Source organism: Tamandua tetradactyla, chromosome 11, assembly GCF_023851605.1.
Source record: "Tamandua tetradactyla isolate mTamTet1 chromosome 11, mTamTet1.pri, whole genome shotgun sequence".
Taxonomy (NCBI): domain Eukaryota; kingdom Metazoa; phylum Chordata; class Mammalia; order Pilosa; family Myrmecophagidae; genus Tamandua; species Tamandua tetradactyla.
The window spans coordinates 70164285-70184426 of record NC_135337.1 but is presented as its reverse complement, the minus strand read 5'-3'; the positions used below and the strand labels follow the sequence as shown (position 1 = coordinate 70184426).

At 42.7% G+C, this 20142-nt stretch overlaps 1 long non-coding RNA gene across 1 annotated transcript; it reads right to left on the bottom strand.

The window, feature by feature from the left end:
* Nucleotides 1–5540: 5540 nt before the first annotated feature.
* On the bottom strand, nt 5541–7469 carry LOC143649566 (uncharacterized). Its single transcript, XR_013159111.1, has 3 exons — nt 7313–7469; nt 6443–6587; nt 5541–5625 (listed from the first exon to the last, which is right to left on the bottom strand). It is a non-coding gene; the product is annotated as an uncharacterized LOC143649566 (long non-coding RNA).
* Between the last annotated feature and the right edge of the window lie 12673 nt (nt 7470–20142).

Sequence of the window (20142 nt, the reverse complement as noted above, 5' to 3'; positions counted from 1 at the left end):
CTCGGATGAGAGAGAAACCCTGAACTTCATCGTCTTTCTTGAACCAAGGTATCTTTCCCTGGATGCCTTAGATTGGACATTTCTATAGACTTGCTTTAACTGGAACATTTTCTCGGCCTTAGAACTGTAAACTAGCAACTCATTAAATTCTCCGTTTTAAAAAGCCATTCCGTTTCTGGTATATTGCCTTCTGGCAGCTAGAGAACTAGAACATGTGTCTTTAGATTCAGGCTTGGGCAGAGGTTGGAATAATTTTGAGGAACATGACAAAGAATGCATAAGTCACCTCAAACTGACTTATTACTAGAAATTTGGACATTAAGGATGCTGCTGGTGGGGACTCCAAAGGAAGCGAGGAGCCTGTTACTGCAAACTGATGGAATGGTGATACAAAGCCCAACAAAACTGTCTTCTGGAGTTCAATGAAAGGAGAACTTGTAGGTGATGGGAACTTTATTTACGGCCAAGGAGGTTTCCAACCAAAATGTTGTTTCCAAACAAATGCGCCATTTGGTTTCTTCTCGCTGCTTTTAGTAAAATGTGAAAATGGAGATTAACTGAGGGAAGAACTGTTAGACAAAAAGGAATCATGATGTAATGACTTCCAAAGTTCTAAGCCTCTCCAGATGGCAAAAGAGGCTAAAAATGAAGACTTTATGACCTAGAAAAAAATCCAAGGATGTGACTGTTCAACCTTTTGAAAAAAACTCAGAAATATCATAGTATCAGAGTACTCAGTCCCACAGAGGGCCCTTCTAAGAGAGTAAGAATGTGCTGCACCAATCCTGTAATCAAACTGTAGGGCTTCCAAGTACCAACCCTCAGTCATTTCAGCAGGATCCCAAGACACAGAAGGGATTATTTCAGCAAGATCTGTGGGTGTGGTTTTTGTCTCATAGGGTGAACCCCACTCAACTCTATAGGAGACATGCAACGTTCTTGAGAAAAGTACCCTAGCTGAAACACTGTCAGATTGGCCTGGAAGAAATGGAGAGAGTGAAAAAACAAAAAATGAAAGGAGCCTTCAGATTTCCAAAATACCAATGGCAGGAAGTAAGCTGATAAAACCACTCAGATGCAAACACATGCTACCTTTCATATCAGAGAAGATGACTCAGAGGAAGAACCAAGACCCCAGAAGACAGAGCCAAAAGCCATGAGAATTATTCCCAGGCTTGAAACCTAATCAAAGAACTTTCACCATTATTTGCCCTATGATTCAGAATTACTATGGACCAGTGAATCCTTTCCATCTTCCATTTTCTCCCCTTTTAACCAAAGGGGAGCTCACAAACATCAGTTTTCGCCTATCCCACCATTCTATAATGGGTGTGCTGGGGACAGAAAACTGGTCTCTTTAGTTTCACAGGTCCATAGAAGGGAGCGGAATTGTGCCCCAGGAAATGTGCTTAACCACTGAGCCCAGGGGTGTCCATGAACTTGGATCTGATTTAGATGTTGAGTTTAGGGCTTCAAGCACATGCTTTAAATGATGAGGCTCTCAAGGACCATAGGAAGGAGTGAATATATTGTGCATACAGGAGGAAGTTATGTCATGAGAGCCAGAGGGTGGACTGTGGTGGGCCAGCTCTATGATGGGCTCATGATGCTTGCCTCCTGGGGTTTATGCCTTGTGTAACCTCTCCCTGAGTCTCGGGTCAGGATCTCCTACTTGCTTCTAACCAGCGGCATATGGCAAAGGTGATGGGATGTCTTTCTGGTGGTTATGTTACATCATGCTCCGACTTGCTAGCAGCCTCACTCTCTCTACCATTGCTGGCTTTAAAGACATAACTACCATAAATCCTCTAACTGAGAGAAACTCAATACTATCAGCAGCCACATGAGCAGGGGTGTGACACTTCCCCTGTCGACCCTCCAGATGAGAACTCAGCCCTGGCCAACATCTTGCATGCAAGCTCATGAGGCCTACATCTAAGACTCAGTAGGCCATTCCTGGGCTTCTTACTCACAGAACCAGGAGATGACAAATATGTGGTGTCTTAACCTGCCAAGGTCATGGTAATTTGTTACACAGTATGTGATTAGCATGGATCATTTATTTCATTAACATGAGTCAAGAGAGTGATGCCATCACCTAAGTAAGCATTTTAATGGCTATACTGTTATCGGTTTGCATCAACATTTTTGTCAATCTGAGCCTATTTAGAATGATTTATGACCCAGTTCATTTGTGAAATAGATAAATATATTATTTATGATCTAGTTCATTTGTGAAATAGATTTTAAAGATTGAACAAGTAGTAGTAATTTTTCTAAATTACTAAAGCTTTCAGTTGATAGAATTAAGTAGATAAAAGTTAACACAAAGTCTTACTGGGTGGGTGTGGTAGTTAGATTTAGTTGTCAACTTGGCCAAGTGAAGGCACCTAGTTCTGTTGCTATGGACATGAGCCAATGGTTTGTGAGCCTCATCTGTTGCTGATTACATCTGCAGTTGGCTAGGAGACGTGCCTGCTACAATGAATGACATTTGACTTAATTGACTGGTGCTTAAATGAGAGAGCACAAAGTAGCACAGCCCAAGCAGCTCAGCATACCTCATCTCAGCACTTGCAGCTCAGCCCAGGCCTTTGGAGATACAGAAAGAAATCACCCTGGGGAAAGTTGTTGGAACCCAGAGGTCTGGAGGGAAAGCCAGCAGAGATCTCTCTGTGCCTTCCCACTTAAGAAAGAACCTCAGATGAAAGTTAGCTGCCTTTCCTCTGAAGAACTAATGAAATAAATCCCCTTTTATTAAAAGCCAATCCATCTCTGGTATGTTGCATTCCGGCAGCTAGCAAACTAGAACAGTGGGGAAGGATCGTAATATGCACTGACTGCCCACGGTTTTCCAGACAGCTCCAGGATCTTTGCTCCCATGGTCTTATGCTCACAGCACTCCTGGGAGGAAGGTATTATTACTAAGCCTAGTTTACAGGTAGAAACACAGGTTAGAGAGGCTGAGTAACTTGTCCAAAGGATAGAGCTTGGACTTGAGCCCAAGATAGATCGGCACCAATGCCCATATTCTTTCCATACATCATGCTATTTATTTTTTAGGTTTTTAAGCTTTAGAGATGTTTTATTCATTGACATACTTTTCCCAATACATTTTTAAAAAGCCGTATCTTTAAATATTTTAAATTTCTATAACTATGTTTAACAAATGAGATAATACAAACGTAAATAATTTCCTTTATTTTTTCAGCAAATATATATATTTTTGCATGCTCTATGGCAGGGGTCGCATTTCATTCTTTTTCTATGTGACTATCCCCTAATTGCAGCACCATTTGTTGGATTTTTGTTTGGTTGTTTACTTTTTCTTTGTCTGCTTACTTGTTTGTTTTGTGGGAAGTGCATGGGCTGGGAATTAAACCCGGGTCTCCCACATGGCAGGCGAGAATTCTACCACTGAACTACCCTTGCACCCTCTCAGCAAATATTTTTAAGGTTTACTTATTACATATACAAATACAAAATATGTAATTTTAATATTGCTGGACTTTAGCCACGTTATTATTTTTTATTATTTCCATAAAAATTTGCATCACAAAGAATATTTGTATTTATATAGATATTAAAGAATAACTATATACTGGACATGAAGGAGTTTCTATTAACAAAGTTGATTTCAATCCAGCACTTGGATAAGCAGGCTGGATTGAATAGCATCCTTCTCAAACTTATGTCCACATGGAACTGGTGAACATTTCCTAATTTGGAAGTAAGGTTTTTGCAGATGTAATCACGTTAAGAAGTGGTCATATTGGATTCCTTAACCCAATGGCTGGCATCCTTATAAGAGAGGAAAATTTGGACGCATAGACACACAGAGACGGCCATGTGAAGACGGAGGCAGAGAGAAGAGCTATATTGCCACAAACCAAGGGACGCCAAGGACTGCTAGCCATGATGAGAGGATAGAAGGCAAGGAAGGTTTCTTCCTTAGGCCCTTCAATGAGAGCAGATCCCTGTCAAAACCTTGATTTTGGACTATTAGCTCCAAAACCATGAAATAATAAATATCTGCTGTTTTAATCCACCCTGTTTGTGGTCATTTGTTATGGCAGCCCCGGGAAGCTAAGTCAGTAGGTAAAGGAGCTACTGAAATGTGCTTTCCAGAAAGTTAAAAGCATGGCCCCACACAAACAAAAGAGTGGACACATGTGAAAGATATAATTCAACTCATTCTTTAGTAAGTGGGTCAGTAAGATGTATGTCTGGTTCAAAAGAGAATTTGAGGCTGGTCCAAGTGTAAGAAGTTAAAACTAGAAGAAATATATATTTTTTCTTTTTCTGTGTGAAAAATAACATATATAAGCTAAAATTAATTTACTACAGTCCGTTCAAACACAAAAGAACAATATCATGTGATCTCACCAATATGAACAAATTATAGTACACAAATTCACAGACTCAGGATCTAGAAAATAGACTACTTCCTAGGAGGTAGAATGAGGCGACAGGATGGGGAGCAGCTGCTTAAGATGTGCAGAATGCTGAACTAGGTGGAATTTAAATGAGTGGAAATGGGCGGGGGTGACACGGCAAGTTGCTGTGAGTACAATAAACCATGCTGAAGGGTGTGTGGGTGTGGTGAAAAGGGGAAGTTTAGAGCCATGTATGTCACCAGAGGAAAGCCAGAGGTTAGAGCATGGGATTGCAGAAACAGTCCATCTTGTGGCAGAGGTTGACTGTGACTAACACATGTATGACACTATTATAAGGAGTTAATAATAGAGGGGTATATGGGAAAAATGCACCTACAGCAAACTAGGGACTAGAGTTAACAGTAATGCTCTCCCATAAACAGGAAGAAATGTACCACACCAGTGCTAGGGGCAATGATGGCGGGAATAAAGGGATAGGAAGCTTTGGGTTTTCTCTCTCTCTCTCTCTCTCTCTTTCTCTTTGGAATAATGAAAATGTTCTAAAATTGATAGTGGAGATGAATGCACAACTATGCGATGACACTGTGAGCCAGGAACTGGATGGACTGTATGGTACGTGAATATACCTCAGTATAATTGTATTACGAAAGAAGGAATTTGAGGTATGGAGATTTATACAGTGGTCCGTCAACAGGAATGCTGAAATGAATTTCCTACCAGACATAAGACTGGTTAATGTCCTATAAGAGAATAAGCCATAATCTTTGGGATTATTTTTTCCACTAGATAAAAATTTGCATCTCTAATGGACAAGAATCTGTAATTCAACATGTAACTTAAGTTTTTAACCTTTAATTAACAGTAAACAGTGAGTCCGACCAAGTAGAACTTCCCAGGGGATCCCTGGGTGGGCTTCTTAAACAATTTGTTATTGAAGGGAAATGTCATGTACCTTTTTAACCTCTTTAAATTTTCTGTGTAACTTTTCATAGTCTAAAAAAATCCTTAAAACAATTTTATAACTGCTGATTTTTTTCTATGTCTATATGGGAAATATTCCCCCAAAATATTGAGCTGTAAATTGTGATAAAGAAAAGGCCAAAATTTGATTATCAGTGACAGATCTTATATACTATAATTTATCACCGATGAAAGTTCAAATTCCCCAAAGAAATAGCATTTTCACTGGTTCCATGACTCCAATGTCCTTCTCAGTAAATTGTGGGCCCTAGAGGAAGGATAAGATGGGAGGTAAGAGGTCTGGGGCGAAAAGGGAAACAGAAAAGAACAATGTTGAGGTCTGAGCCTACACATTCTATGAAATCATTTTAAGGGAGTCAGTCCTCAATGAAAAAGGAAAACCTTCCAGGGGATTCAAGGCTTTATGTGAAATTCTCCTTTGATGGTTTCGTTCTATCGGGAAGTGCCAAGTTCCCTTACAATTAAAAGGAAAAGGAGATGGCAAAAACGCCTTCTATACATCTAAAAAATAGATAAATAAGAGTGTGTTGCAAATCTTTTTTTTTTTTAGGGGTGTTGGTGATTTGACTTGAGACTAGGCTTATCCAGACACATTTATTAACAGTAACAGAGGACTGTCATTTTTAAGTCTTTCTGGAAAATTTCCTTTTTTTTCTATAAAAAAAAACCATGCACGTACATTAATGTGATATTTTAAAATGAAATTACTACGAAATCTAAAATTTTAGATTTAGGAGGAACTTAAGAGGGCATTTAATCAAACTCCTCATTTTACAGATAGGTTTCAGCCCCACAAACAAAATTAGAACTCAAAATGCTAATTAGAATATGCAGATATATAAACCTCTATACTGAGTGCATGTGTTTCTAGTTCCTGGTTCCGTTATAATCAATAGATGGAGTGAGGTGGAGTAACTCATAATGAAACCTATTCAAGCTGTTCTATATTCAGGAATTCAGATCTAAAGTAAGATTGAAAATGTATTTGAATGAATTCTTATTGAGGAAAAACAAAATGACAGAAACGCAAAGGGGCACACAGAAAAAACCCCACAAAGAGTCACCTTTATGAGAAAATGTCCAGGCAGCAGTAAGATTTCTTTTAGGATTAAAGCGATCTGCTGTCGTCTCTCCTTAAACTTCATCAATATTTGTATCTTCCTATGTATCCATAAAGATCTACTTATGAGTAAATATATCCTCTTCCTCCTACAAAGAGAATTTATCACATATAAAGAAATCATAAAGAAACAGTTCTGAAGTTTACGGTTATGCTTAAAGATTTCATGCTTGCACAAAGGTCTAGTTTAGAAATCAAGGTGGATGTTCTGAAATTTACCCTTAAACTACTTTCCCACTTCGTTTCTGAAATGTTCAACATAAACGAGTTGAGAACACTTGGTCCTGCTGGAAGTTCCTTCGCTCGCTAAGTTCGTAAACCCGCCTCGGTGTGCGGTCCGGCGCCCAGGCGAGGGAGCGAGGAGCCGGGGACCTGTCCCCCGCCCCGGGCGTCGGGGAAGGACAGGGCAGGACGCCACCGGCCGGGACCGCGCCTGTCCGCCGGAGGTCGCCGCGGTAACGGGGACACGGCTCACGCCGCCTGGCCGGGGCGCCCCGCGAACCCGCCCACCTGGCTGAGGCCCGAATGTCCTGTAACTGAAAAATGAAAACTAGCGATGCGTCGCTTTAATAGTTTAGACAGAAAAGTGTGTGTCCGTCAACAATTGTTTGCGAAATCACTGCTTAAAAATTTTTTTTTGAAGACTGGTTTAAAACTTGGGGGCCAGAGAGCAACACTGGGTGATCTCGAAAGGGCCGCGCAGGGAAGCCACTTCCAAAGACTCCTCGGAAAGCGGGGTGGCTACTGGCATCTGTTTTCCACTGTTAAGTGAGGGGGGCTCCCGGAACCAAAGAGACGTCAGGGACCCATTTACCTTGAAGTTGGGAGACTTTCGCTCCCCACCCCCGGCGAGGCCGCGGCGACGTGGGTCCGCTGCCGGGAAGGCCGAGACCAGGCCGAGGTCCCGGGTGATTCTTCGCTGGAACCCGAGGAGCCTTACTGGGGTCCCCGTAACTGCAGTCTCTAATGACCCAGCTGGAAGGAAAGAGAAACCACACCGGTGCCAAATTGCGGGTGGACTCAATAGCCGCTGTTGGCTGGGCCCGACCGGGGCTGCGGGGCGCGGGGCGCGGGGCGGGGGTGGGGGTGGGGCGTGGGGCTGCGGCGGGGCTGCGGGCCCGGGGCTGCAGCGGGGCGGGGGGGGGGGGCGCGGGGCGGGGCGCGCGGGACGGGGGGCCCCGGGGTCCCGCTGCGCCCTCATTAGCGCGCACTCGGCTTAATGGCTTCCTGTGGCTGCGTGTTTACTTGTCATTTGTTCTCGGCTTTGTTTCCCAGCTACCGAGCTCAAGACTGCCAGCGACTCTTTTCCTTAGTTAAGCGAATTCCGGGCTCTGGACCAGCGTCCCTGCCAGAGCCGCCCGCGCGCCGTGCGCCGTGCGCCCCAGACCCCGCGCAGTCCCGCGGCCGCTTGTGGGGGACGCGAGCTGGGGACGCGGTTCGGACGCCCGTGCGCCGTCGGTCTGCGCCGGGCGGCGCCCTCCAGGTTCCCTCTCCCGGGGCTTGCTGCTGTCGGCTTAGGAATCCCAGCCCCGACCCTCAGCCCTCGGGCGGCGCGTTTGCCCAGCGCTGGTAGGAAAGGTCCCTGCCCGCTCCAGCTTCTCGGGGACATTTGCGATGCTGGGGGCTTCAATTGTGACGAAAATCATAAACACCTCCGTTTTGCTTTTTCGCGTCTCTGTTCTGAGACGCGCACCGGGAATGAGTGGCGCTCTTCCTGCAGCGGGGGGAAGCCCGACCTCGGGGCCTCTTCGGCGGGAACCTAGGAGCTCTGAGCCTCCGCAGAAAGCAGCGAGGATTGCACAAAAAAATTGGCGGATAAAAATGTCTTATGAGTGCTGAAGGAATCTACACTTGCATCATCCAGAAACCACCCCCCACCCCGATCTTTTCGGAATCCTGTGCATCCCCAGCTTTATTCTCGAACTGAAAGGGGGAAATGCAGCCCTCAGTTTCTAAATGCCTGGGTAAATGAGAGGTTCTTCCGGGGTCACTGCTTTAAGGCAGACACCCTGCATCCCCAGCTGCGCTCTCTAAAGCGGGCCTGGTCAGTTTGACATTCCCCATGTGTAAGAGACGGAATATTTAACAGAGGTGAAAGTCCTGATACCTGTTTTAAATTGACCTGGCAAATACATCACTTACTATCATGAGCAGCATATTCCGATGTGACCATTAGTTTATTGTGTGTGGTAATTCTGAAGTCTCCATGTCAAAGGAAGATAAAATTAGAAACTGAATTTTAAGGGAGAGTTCTTTACCTCCTCTCTCCCCAAAGAGGAGGCTGTCTCCCCACGCTCCCGCACAAGAATTGCCGTTTTATTAACTCCTAGCTGCTACTTAGGCTAACAAAAAGGAAGAAAGAAAAAGACTACCTCCTTTCAAATTGTTCCCTTTAATTTGTAAATATAAGTAACTCTTAGACTTCAGGGACAAAGATTCTCAAGGCTGGCTTTACATTTTTGGCGTCAGATACTGTTGAAAAGTTTTCCCTGAGTAGAGAGCTGCAGGTTATCCAAATTTAGGCTCTGATGTTTAGAACGGGACTTAAAATTTTTAATTATCGGCTGATTCACTACTTGTCATTTAAAATGCCACCCTGCAATGCATATGTATTTGTTCCCTTTCAAAATAAGAGAATGAATGGACCAAATGTGCATTCTTGAAGAATAGGATTGACTCTGAAGATTTTTGGAAACTTATTCAAGAGGAAGCTCACGGAACAGAAATCAAAGAAAAGCTCCAGAACACAACTTAAAAGTTCGTATTTTTCCTTCTGGATTTTTATAAATGCAGAATTTATAAAAACATGGCAATTATTTCCGGGGAGTAGTACCAGAACCTACCTTACTCTGGTTACTATTACAGGAAAGCTGCTTTTCAAAGTTTAAAAATTGTGTTAAATGTATTGATTATTTGTATCAGTTTTTAAAATTAAATAAGCACTGAAAAATATCATTTAGATGTTTGACGTTTTCCTTTAGTGTTCTAAAGTTAATAATGGCAGTAATCACTAGAACTACATTTCTAGATGTAACTAGCGAGAGGAAAACTACATCTTTTTTTCTCAGTATCCAACCAGTGTGGTTTCTCTCTCCACAGTGCAGAAACGCATTTCAGTAAATATTGAGCATTTGCTTCTTGTGAAGAACTGTGCACAGGCATTAAGTGATCAATAGTCTAAAGAATGAAAAATTAGTGTTGCCCCCAAAATGTTTGAGGTTCAAGAATGTGAGATTTTAAAGGAAGGCTGTGAGGAACTTTGTGAGTTAAATTTTCATTATTTTGCCAGGGGCAGCTACTAACATTGCACAGCGGGTTTCACCTCAACGGTATCATTTGCCTTTATGGAAACCTGCTTTTTAAATGAATATGAGATCCAAACAGCTTGAAAGTAAATGGAATTAAGACTGATATTTTCAGAGAGCGAATGGCTCCTCCTCTCCTTTGCTTGGCTTTGCGTGTCTCAGGGAAGTTGCTTGTTTCTAGGGACCTGCTTCCAGGCGTCTGTGAGGCAGCTGCCGCCGCCTCCTCTGTTCTGCTCTGTGATGACATCTCTTGGGTTCGTGTGTAAATATTTACCAGCTGTTCGCCCCTGCCGGGCACTGAGCTCTGGGATTCCCTGGTGCACTGCACCCTGTGCTGACACGCCCACTGTTTCCTTTGGGTAAGATGCTGAGACAACGTTTTTTGGGTTGACCATAATCTTTTATTAATTATGCATTTGTGTTCATATTCCAGGCTTCTCTAGACTCGTCGCTCTGACAGGCTATATCATCTTTCCTGTCACTCCACAAGCTGTTAAGTGCTATTTCCATAAACTGTTAGGTGCTATTCCCATAAACAGGTCCAAAGAACGTTGGTTCAGATCTGCAGATTTCTTAACTAATTTGTTTAATCCCTTTAACATTAGAAGTTAGTTTCCAGAGAGAAAATGTAAACACTGTTAGGAGATGACTTCCAGTTTTTTTTTGAAGACTTGGAAAACCAAGTAAAAATTATAGGGTAGCCTTTTGGAGCCAAGGGGGCCCCTTCCTGAAGGGGAGCCTCAGGGCGTCTCAGCAGGCCGTGAAGCTCCTTGCTCCTGTGGGTTAGAGCAGAGGTGCCAGGGGTGGGGGTGGGGTGAGGGGGTGTGGGGGTGTGGATAGGGTGGGGGTGGGGGTGGGGGGGTGGGGGTGTGGATAGGGGTGGGGGCAGGTGTGGATGGGGGTGGGGGCGGGTGTGGATAGGGGTGGGGGGTGGGGATGGGGCCCATGGGCTCAAGGAAGGTATGGGCAAGCACTGGCCCTGGTGGGTGGACTATGGGATGGGCGCTTGGCACTTTCACCCTGAGATGCCCCTTGAGGCATGGGGACCGGAATTAAATTCATGGAATCTCAAACACTGTGGGGCTTTGTAATGGACATGGAAGCCTGGGGCACCTGAGCAAAGATTTCCAATTAGAGATTTAAGGTGGGAAACAACCACACACACAAAAAAATGTTTTTGCTCTTAAAGCCATGCATGTGTGAAGGTGAAATCGGAAAGTTTCTCATCAGTTTAGAAGATTTACCAAATTTACCAGATTTACCAAATCACTCTTGGGCATTATTGATTGTTTTAAAAAAATCTACCCATAGTTATGTATATATTATTGAATACTGAGAGGCCAGGATAAATCTTGCAAAGTTGAAAGGATTGCAACTTTCCAGCCTTATGCCAAAAGGTGTTCCTGTGCAAATGATAAGCTTGACCTTTGATATTAAGCAGCGTATCTGAGTGTGAATTCATATTCTTTCCTATTTATGGGGTAATGAAAATTTATGCTATCAAATGCTGAGCTCCATACCCACACGAGGAAATCAGCCATCCTGGTAGGACTGAAATGTGTCTTCCCAGTGTCTGAGCCTCGAACCTGGCCTCGGACCGCTTCCGGGGAAGGGAAACCAGGCCGTTGGGCAGCACTGACCGTAACAACAGGCTCTGCCTTGCCAGGGAACAAGGGGCACAATTTTTCATAGTGATGAAAATGTATTTTTAAACCCTGTATTTTAATTTCAATGAGCAAAAGCTTTTTTGCATGCATACTATATCCCAAGCTTTTCCTTACCTAGAATTGAAAGTTCCATTCCAGTAAAGTGATTAGTGTAACAAACATTGAATTCTTACTGTGTGGAAAGGAATCCTTTGCACCATCCACTTTCACTTGGATGATATCAAAAAGAGAGCCTTGTTCCCTACCTTTGAAGGATGCAGACTGTTCTGGGGAAGATAAAACATTCCCTGAAAGTGGATTGAGGAGAATAACCAAATGAAAGCATGACTTTGGTGAGAAAGAAAACAATGAACTTGTTCTTTGTAATATGAAATCAGGATGAAGGTGATTCCAAAGAAGCTTTGGATAGAACACAGGGTCTTAAAGGATTGGCTTTCATAGAGAGAGGGCTTCTTTCCTTGAGAAGTTTGCAGTCTGTCTTTGATGGTCTGAACTGGTTTTAGTCATTGACTTCTTTAACTTGCAGGCTTCTCCTACGGATGGGGGAATGGCTTACACCTGATATAATACATGGTGTGTTTTTTTCCCCATCTTTTTTTTTTTTTTTTCTGTTCTGCTAGCCTGTGAATGAGTGGCGTTTTAACTCTGATATTTACCAAGTTAAGGGAACACTTTCACCAAGTTAGCATGCCAAGGTTTGAAAATTAAAGACAGAAGATCTAGAATACAGTGGCAGATATTATGGAATGTATTTTTGATGCCTGTACTATGCCAGTTAGCTTTCAAAATTGAGGCTTTTTTTTCACGCTTATGCCAAGCAGTGTGTGGTATCATGGAAAAGCTCAAAATCGGAATAAGAAAATCCAGGTCTGATTTCTCTTCTTGTTCCTTGGTAGGTGATTGGAGAAGTCCTCAACTTCTCTGAGTTCACTTCTTCATCTATAACGGGTGATAAATCCTATTCTATAAGCGCATTATGAGAGAAACCCATGTAAGAGAGAAAAATGAAGAATTTATGCTGCTTAAGATTTGCTTTATTTTGTTCTATATGGTTTTGTCAAGTTTTTATCTTCCCAAACAACTTTAAAGAACGTGTCCTGAACTTCTTCACCAGAAGATGGTTTTCAGCACATAGGGTGACCGAAGAAGCTATTTGGAGGAATGAAGGTTATTTGAGTTTGTTCTCTTCTCGCCTCTCCCCAGCGCTCAGCCTGTGTACACGTCCCAGCTGTGTCCCTGTGGTGGGGCCGGGGCAGGCTGGGTCCTCACACCTTGGTGTGAGAGCACATCATTCTTCTCTCAGGTGGCTGAAGATGGTTGGAAATTTAATTTGCAGCGAACATTCTTTTTATGGTACTACATTCTCTGGAGAGAAGACAAAAATGATCTCATGAGTGTAGACTCAGAAGTTCCATTTCACACTTTTGGATAAATATAAATCTGATCTGCTGATCTGCTGGTGGTGATTTTCTCAGAGAACGTTAGAAATGTGGAGCTTGTGAAAAAATTCATGATCCTTCTGAAAGTGGCTTCATTCTCTACACAGAAATGGAAGAGATTAAAATGCTTATGATGTTCATTATTTGGGACTATCCCTTTGAATTCACAGAATACCCAGAAACGGTTTTATTTGTACCATAGATCCGTGCACGAGTATAGAAATATTTAGCACCAGCAAGAGTGGGAAAGAGTTTGGTGGAGTTGGAGGTTGCAAAACAAAGATGGAAAAGTAGTCCCTTTTAAAGAAGAAAGCTGTGCTGGATGTAAGGGTCGACATAATTCTCACAGGAAACGCTAAGACAGGCTGTGTGAGCCCAGGGAAGTTAAGCCTAAGAGGAAGTACAGCATGGCCTCAAGGAGTTATCATTTTCACGTGGATATATCCTGAGTGGCTGCAGAGACTAGAACAAGGACCAATGGGATGAAGTGACAAAGAAGAAAATTTGAATGCAATTGAGATGGAAAAGTTCATGTTGTATATAAGTTTCCACAATTTAAAAATAAATAGAGCAGCAAAAGAGTTGGTGACAAGTGAATGCAGCGCATGACCCTGGACTGGATCTAATCATCAAGGAGAAAAGGCTCAAAAGGACATTCTGGAGGGCAGGCCATGGTGGCTCAGCAGGCAAGAATGCTAGCCTGCCATGCCAGAGGACCCGGGTTCGATTCCCGGTGCCTGCCCATGTAAAAAAAAAAAAGCAATGATTATTTGGACAGCACAATACTACCCAATTGTAATGCAATTATGTTAAAACACTGAATGAAGCTGCATGTGAGGTATAGGTTTTTTGTTTTTGTTTTTTTTGTTTTTTTCTTTCTATTATTGTTTTAATTCTTATTCTGTTGTCTTTTTATTTCTTTTTCTAAATCGATGCAAATGTACTAAGAAATGATGAATATGCAACTATGTGATGTTATTAAGAATTACTGATTGTACATGTAGATTGGAATGATTTCTAATTGTTTTGTTAATTCTTTTTTTAATTAATAAAAAAAAAAAAGGACATTCTGGGACACATGAAAACACTGGAGTAGAGAGCAAAAGCTTTAAATCAGTGCCAAATTTCTTCCTTGGTGACTACACTTAAAGAGGTTACATAAGTGAATAAATACCCTTGTTTTTGGAAATGGACTTGGACATATTAAATATTCAAGGAGATGATGTGGACATGGATATATTCCAAGTGTTCAAGGAGCATGACGCATGCAACCTTCTCTCAGATGTTCAGAAAATAGATGGATAAATAGACAGGCAGACAGATGGACAGATAGATGGAACGACAGAGCAAAGGTGGCAAAATGTTAAAATTGGTGGATCTGTTGGAGAGGAGCATGTTGGAGTTATCTGGGTGGGTTTTGTCTTATATTTCAACTATACTGTGAGTTTGAAATTATTTCAAAATAAAAACTTAAAAAATAAGAATTTTAGTACAATATGAGGGATTTCTTTCCTTTTTTTTTTGATGCCAGAATGTGAATCTTGAGACCAGGTTGGTCTATGGTAAGTTGGGGTGTTTAAGTCTAGGCTGGTTCCCACACCCTCCCTGCCCCTTGGATTTCAGCCTGGAGAGGGGCGTTCGCCTCGGTGCACTGTAATAGCCCTTGCAACCTGAAATATGGAACGATCATAATTGCACAGCAAAGGCAGCAAGAAAAATAAAAGTGCACAATGTGCAAAACAAACCCAACTCTCTACAGAAAACTCCCTATTCAGGAGAACGCTTGAGCGTAAACTCTAGGTTGTAAATGGGAAGCCACGATACGAATATAAGCCCTTGTCAAATCATAATGCCAAAACTAGTTCTCCACTTAGGGCTTTTTAATAGAGTGTTAACATTATTTTGTTTATAAAAAGAGCCAAATTTAAATAGGACTTATTTTACAGTGAATAATCTGTACAGTGTTATGGGGAATTGTTTCATAATGTGAAATAAAAATAAAGAGTTCACTAAAATTCTTTAATAAAAACTGTTCTACAGTAAGGCGATAAGATATAGGCTAGGCGAGTGACTAAATATCATTGTGCTTAATAGATACGGTGCTTCAGGCATTGGGCATGTCACAATTAATCTTCACCCAAACCCTATGAAACAATACATTTCCATTTTTTTATCAAGTCCATTTTATAAATGAGGAAATGCAAACTTGGGACAGTCCAGTTGTCCAGGGAAACCAGTGAGCGGGCAGATCCCACATCCAAACCCAGACAGCCTTACTCAAGTGCCCGCAGATTTAGCCATGCTAGCAGTAGGAATATGGAGTCAACTGATGCACGTGACAGGCGCATCTAGAGGGAAACTGTGGTGACCTGCAACTATGTACTTTAGAAAACCATGTTCTTGGTCCACTCCTGTGAGTGTGAACTGTTATAAATAGGACCTTTGGGTGAGGTGACTTCAGTTAAGGGGTGGCCCCTCATTCTATGGGTCACCATCCTTATAAGGGAAAGAAAAATTTGTAAAGTCTGTTCTGTTCAACTGATGTTGCCGTTGTGTGACCTTGGTAAGAAGCAGTTGAAGTGCGCACCCTAGCTGGGAAGACCGGCTCTCCTCCGAAAGGAGGTGCATTTGATCAAGTTATCTAGGTCCCAGCAAGCTTCTCTCGGTCCCTAGCCAGTTCCCAGAGGACCCAACTGGGCCCGGTCACTAAGCTAATTGGAATTTGGCCACTATTGTGTGAAGATATCATAAAAACTGCATGCAAGCAGTTAGAGAGAGGGAGAAAGGAAAATCTTATGAAGAAGAGAGCAAGAGGAGAAACTTAGGAGAGGAAGTAGAGAGAGGAGAATCTTATGAGAGAGGGAGAGCACCTCATCAAAATCTTAAGCTGTGCTATGAATTTTAACTAAAGAGACTTTGAATACTCTCCAAGATTGTTGTGGAATTTCACTAATGAGACTTGGAATGATGCTTCTGAAACTCTCCAGCACATCTCTGCAGGTGTTAGTGCCATCTTATCTGTTGATGTAACTATGCCTTATTTTTTATTATTATTTTTTAAACATAACAACATGCAAACACAAACATTCTTACCATATGATCATTCCATTCTTTGTATATAATCAATAACTCACAATATCATCAGAAGATCATCACCATGATCATTTCTTAGAACATTTGCATTAATTCAGAAAAAGAAATAAAAAGAAAAAAGAAAAAAAACTCACACATACCATGCCCCTTACCCCTCCCTCTCATTGATTGCTAGTATTTCCATTTACCCAATATATTTTAGTCTTTGTTTCTCCTATTTTTTTTCTATACCTCTTATCACTCCCTTTTATTGATCACTGGCATTTCAATCTCCTAAATTTATTTTAGCATTTGTTCCTCCTATTATTTGTTTTTAATCCATATGTTCTACTCATCTGTCCATACCATAGATAAAAGGAGCATCAGATGCAAGGTTTTCACAATCACACAGTCATATTGCGAAAGCTTAGTCATTATACGATCATCTTCAAGAAACATGGCTACTGGAACACAGCTCTGCTTTTTCAGACAGTTCCCTCCAGCCTCTCCATTGCACCTTAACTAAAAAGGTGATATCTATATAATGCGTAAGAATATCCTCCAGGATAACCTCTCGACTCTGAAATCTCTCAACCATTGACACTTTATTTTGTCTCATTTCTCTCTTCCTCCTTTTGGTCTAGAAGGTTTTCTCAATCCTTTGATGCTGAGTCCCAGCTCATTCTAGGATTTCTGTCCCATGTTGACAGGGTGGTCCACACCCCTGGGAATCATGTCCCATGTAGGAAGGGGAAGGGCAGTGAGTTTGCTTGTCATGTTGGCTGAGAGAGAGAGACACTATGCCTTCTTCTTCCTCTTTTTTTTTTTAACCATGCCTTATTTTTGAAAGCTCTTTTAATTCCTTTCCTAGTAAAATCTTTTTATGTCATTAAAGTCTGTGTTATCTGTGAATCTGAACCTATAAATTAAGTGGCCACAAATATCACGTTGCCTTTCGTGCAACAATCCTGCCATGGGGTCCTTACAGAGAGGGAGCCGTGGGAGAGCGAGAAGCTGGAGGTCAGCAGCACCTGGAACAGCACGGGCGCTGAAACGCCGCGGCATCCCCGAGGCTGCCGGCCAGCTGGAGGATGCCCACCCCAGGAGGGACCCAGCCGTCCTGCCTCTGAAACCATCAGCCAATAAAGCCCTGTTGCTAAGCCAACCTGTTGAGTTGTATTTGTTTTAGGAAGTTTAGGAGGCAAAATTGTTTGTGATCAGTAAAAATGACTCCACCAATTTCCATATCAATATTTATTAAAAATGAGTGTAATGTGACATTCACATCTGAAAGTCCTTTACTGCTTGTTGCCTACTGGTAAGGGTCTTCCCCAGACACCTTTCCATAGGTGGGCCCTTCAGGTGAATTTGGAAATTGGTTTTGAAACCCAGGAGAACTGGCGCATATGGCACCAAACTGTGAGAAAGGCCCCTGGCTTTTATCTGGCCCCTGCCTCTGGCACCCCATGGAAGCTCCTGTTTGGTTTGCCCAGATTAAGGCAAACATATCTTTGGCTTAATATTGTTGCTCAAGAGCTGACTGAAGGAAGAGATTGTTCACAGAAAGGTGAGAAAAAATAAAACTGAAATGAGGCAAGACCTTTTTTTGACATGAAAAGGAGAAGTGCCACTTGAAATTAAATCCAAAATGAACAATGTGTCAACCAGGAGGAAGATGAAGTGTAAACAGGACCCGATTTAGGGGCTGGATAAAGGAGAAAGTGAAAGAAGAATAAAAACTAAGAATGGACTCGTGGCCAGCCTGCAGCAGATTCGTGCCCCTATCTGTAGACTCTCGTGTGGATAGTTCGTACAATTTTCTTGTCTGTGTGTTTTCACATTTTCTGTCTAAAACCACGTAGCACCGGGCTGTGGATTTTACCAGTGATGCAATACCAGTCAGTGTGTCACTGCCATCCCTGACATGAGGGGCTGGGCACAACGCAGCTAATTAGCCTCGGCTCCCTCCATTCAATTGCTTGAACTTCAGAAAGTCGTGCCAAGGGTGCCCCTTAAATACTGAAATCGGATCCCCTTTTGAAGAAGAAATGACCACATTTCTTCTCCTGGAGACTCAGCTTGTGCAAGTTCTATCTTGGTGGCTTTTTCAGCAGAAAAATTCAGGATTGGGTCAGCACAGAAAAGCCTAAATGCCCATCCATGCTGGGACCTTCCTCTTCTAAGTCAAACTTTGGACTATTGGTTGAATTATTATATTGGGAGGGCATTTTTGCTTGATCCTGAAATTTTTAAAAATGATTTTATTGATATGTATGTAGTATCAATTAATGTATATACATGACTGTTTGCCCCTGACAGATCAGACAGTCATCCTTTCAGCATTTGGGAGCAACTCCAAAGGTCTACAATCGAATCACCTTTTTGGGAGACTGATGTACAAAAGCAGAACCATCTGGGCCACGGGTTTGCCTGGCCGGCTCCTTGGCATCTTCACCTCTATAGGCCTGGCTGCTCCGGGCTCGTTTTACGAGGGAGATGAAGAGTGTATCATCAGGTTCAATTGTGGGGTAGTATCAGCAAATCTGAGCTTCCTTAAGCATGTTGGGATTCGACTTCTCAGCAATTTATCAAAGATGACAATATATCCTCTCCTATGCAGTTCACTGCTGGGAGTCTGGGGCTCCCAGCAGCCCCACTGCAAAACTATTAGAAATGCAAGTTCTCAGGCCCCACACAGAACCTACTGGGTGAGCAGCCGGGGCGTGGGGCCCTGCAGCCTGCGTTCTAAGGAGCCCTCCGGCTGATTTTGATGACTGCTGGTGTTTGAGGTCCACCGCGCTGCAAAGTACCCTAGCTGGTGTTTAAAAACCCTGATTTCATCGCTGTGACTTTAGACTTTACACCATTAACGTGATGCTTGTTTCTGAAGGTAAATCTTTTTTATTTTGCACACTGGGCCCCAGGCCAGCCCTTTCCAATGCTTTACTCTTTGCTGTCCCCTTGCTTTGTCGTAGATGTAGAGGACAAAATATACAAACTAACCAGCCTCCAGGTTGGCCAGGGCTGCAAGTTGTTTTTCTTTTTTCCCAGCGGTGGAAACAGAGTTGCCCTGTCCAGGCACCTACTGACCAATGGCATTATTGGTGAGAAATTCACGTGAGATTCAACTGCTGCTGGGAGAAAGCGAACCCTGACTCCATTAACACCGACTCTAAACCCGGGGGCTGCAGGGCAAACTGCTAAGGTGCATCTCTTTCTGGTCCAAGGTGGGGAAGATAAGGGAGGAGACTTATCTCCAAGGGTGTGAACAAGAGTCTGTATGAATAACTGTGATAGTTAGGTTCAGGTGTCAACTAGGCTAGACGAAGGTGCCTAGTCCAGTTGCTGTGGACATGAGCCAATGGCACGTGAACCTCATCTGTTGCTGATTACATCTGCAGTCGGCTAGGAGGCATGCCTGCTGCAATGAGTGATGTTTGACTTAACTGGCTGGTGCTTAAATGAGAGACTCAACGTAGCACAGCCCAAGCAGCTCAGCACACCTCATCTCAGCACTTGCAGCTCAGCCCCGGCCTTTAGAGATACAGAAAGAAATCATCTCGGGGAAAGTTGTTGGAACCCAGAGGCCTGGAGAGAAGGCCAGCAGAGATCACCCTGTGCCTTCCCACGTGAGAAAGAACCTCAGTTGAAAGTTGCCTTTCCTCTGAAGAACTATATGCTAACTAAATAAATCCCCTCTTATTAAAAGCCAATTCGTCTCTGGTGTGTTGCATTCCTGCAGCTAGCAAACTAGATCACTAACCCTCTCTGCACTTCCATAGAGTACAAGCCCCAGATCCACCAAGCACGTAGCAGTGACCAAAACTGCTTCCTAAAAATTTCATCATGCCTCAAAATTGAATTAATTTTTAATTAACCTGAGCCCTCTCTCAGTAAGGTCTTTTATTTTACACCTAAATCCCTGGACTAAGAATAATTTCTAATATGTACAGGGAAATTTAATGCCTCACAAAGTATTTTTATGGTACTTTAGCTTTGTAATTGTTAGCTTTGTAATTATTCTGCAGGCGTTTTGTACCTCTGCACAATTAATTGAGACCCATTTTTTTAATGATCTATAGCATGCAGCTAGAACTGGCATACAGCAGGTTCTGAATAAATGAGGAGAGAGGATTAGGAGGAGAAAGAAAAAAGACTGGG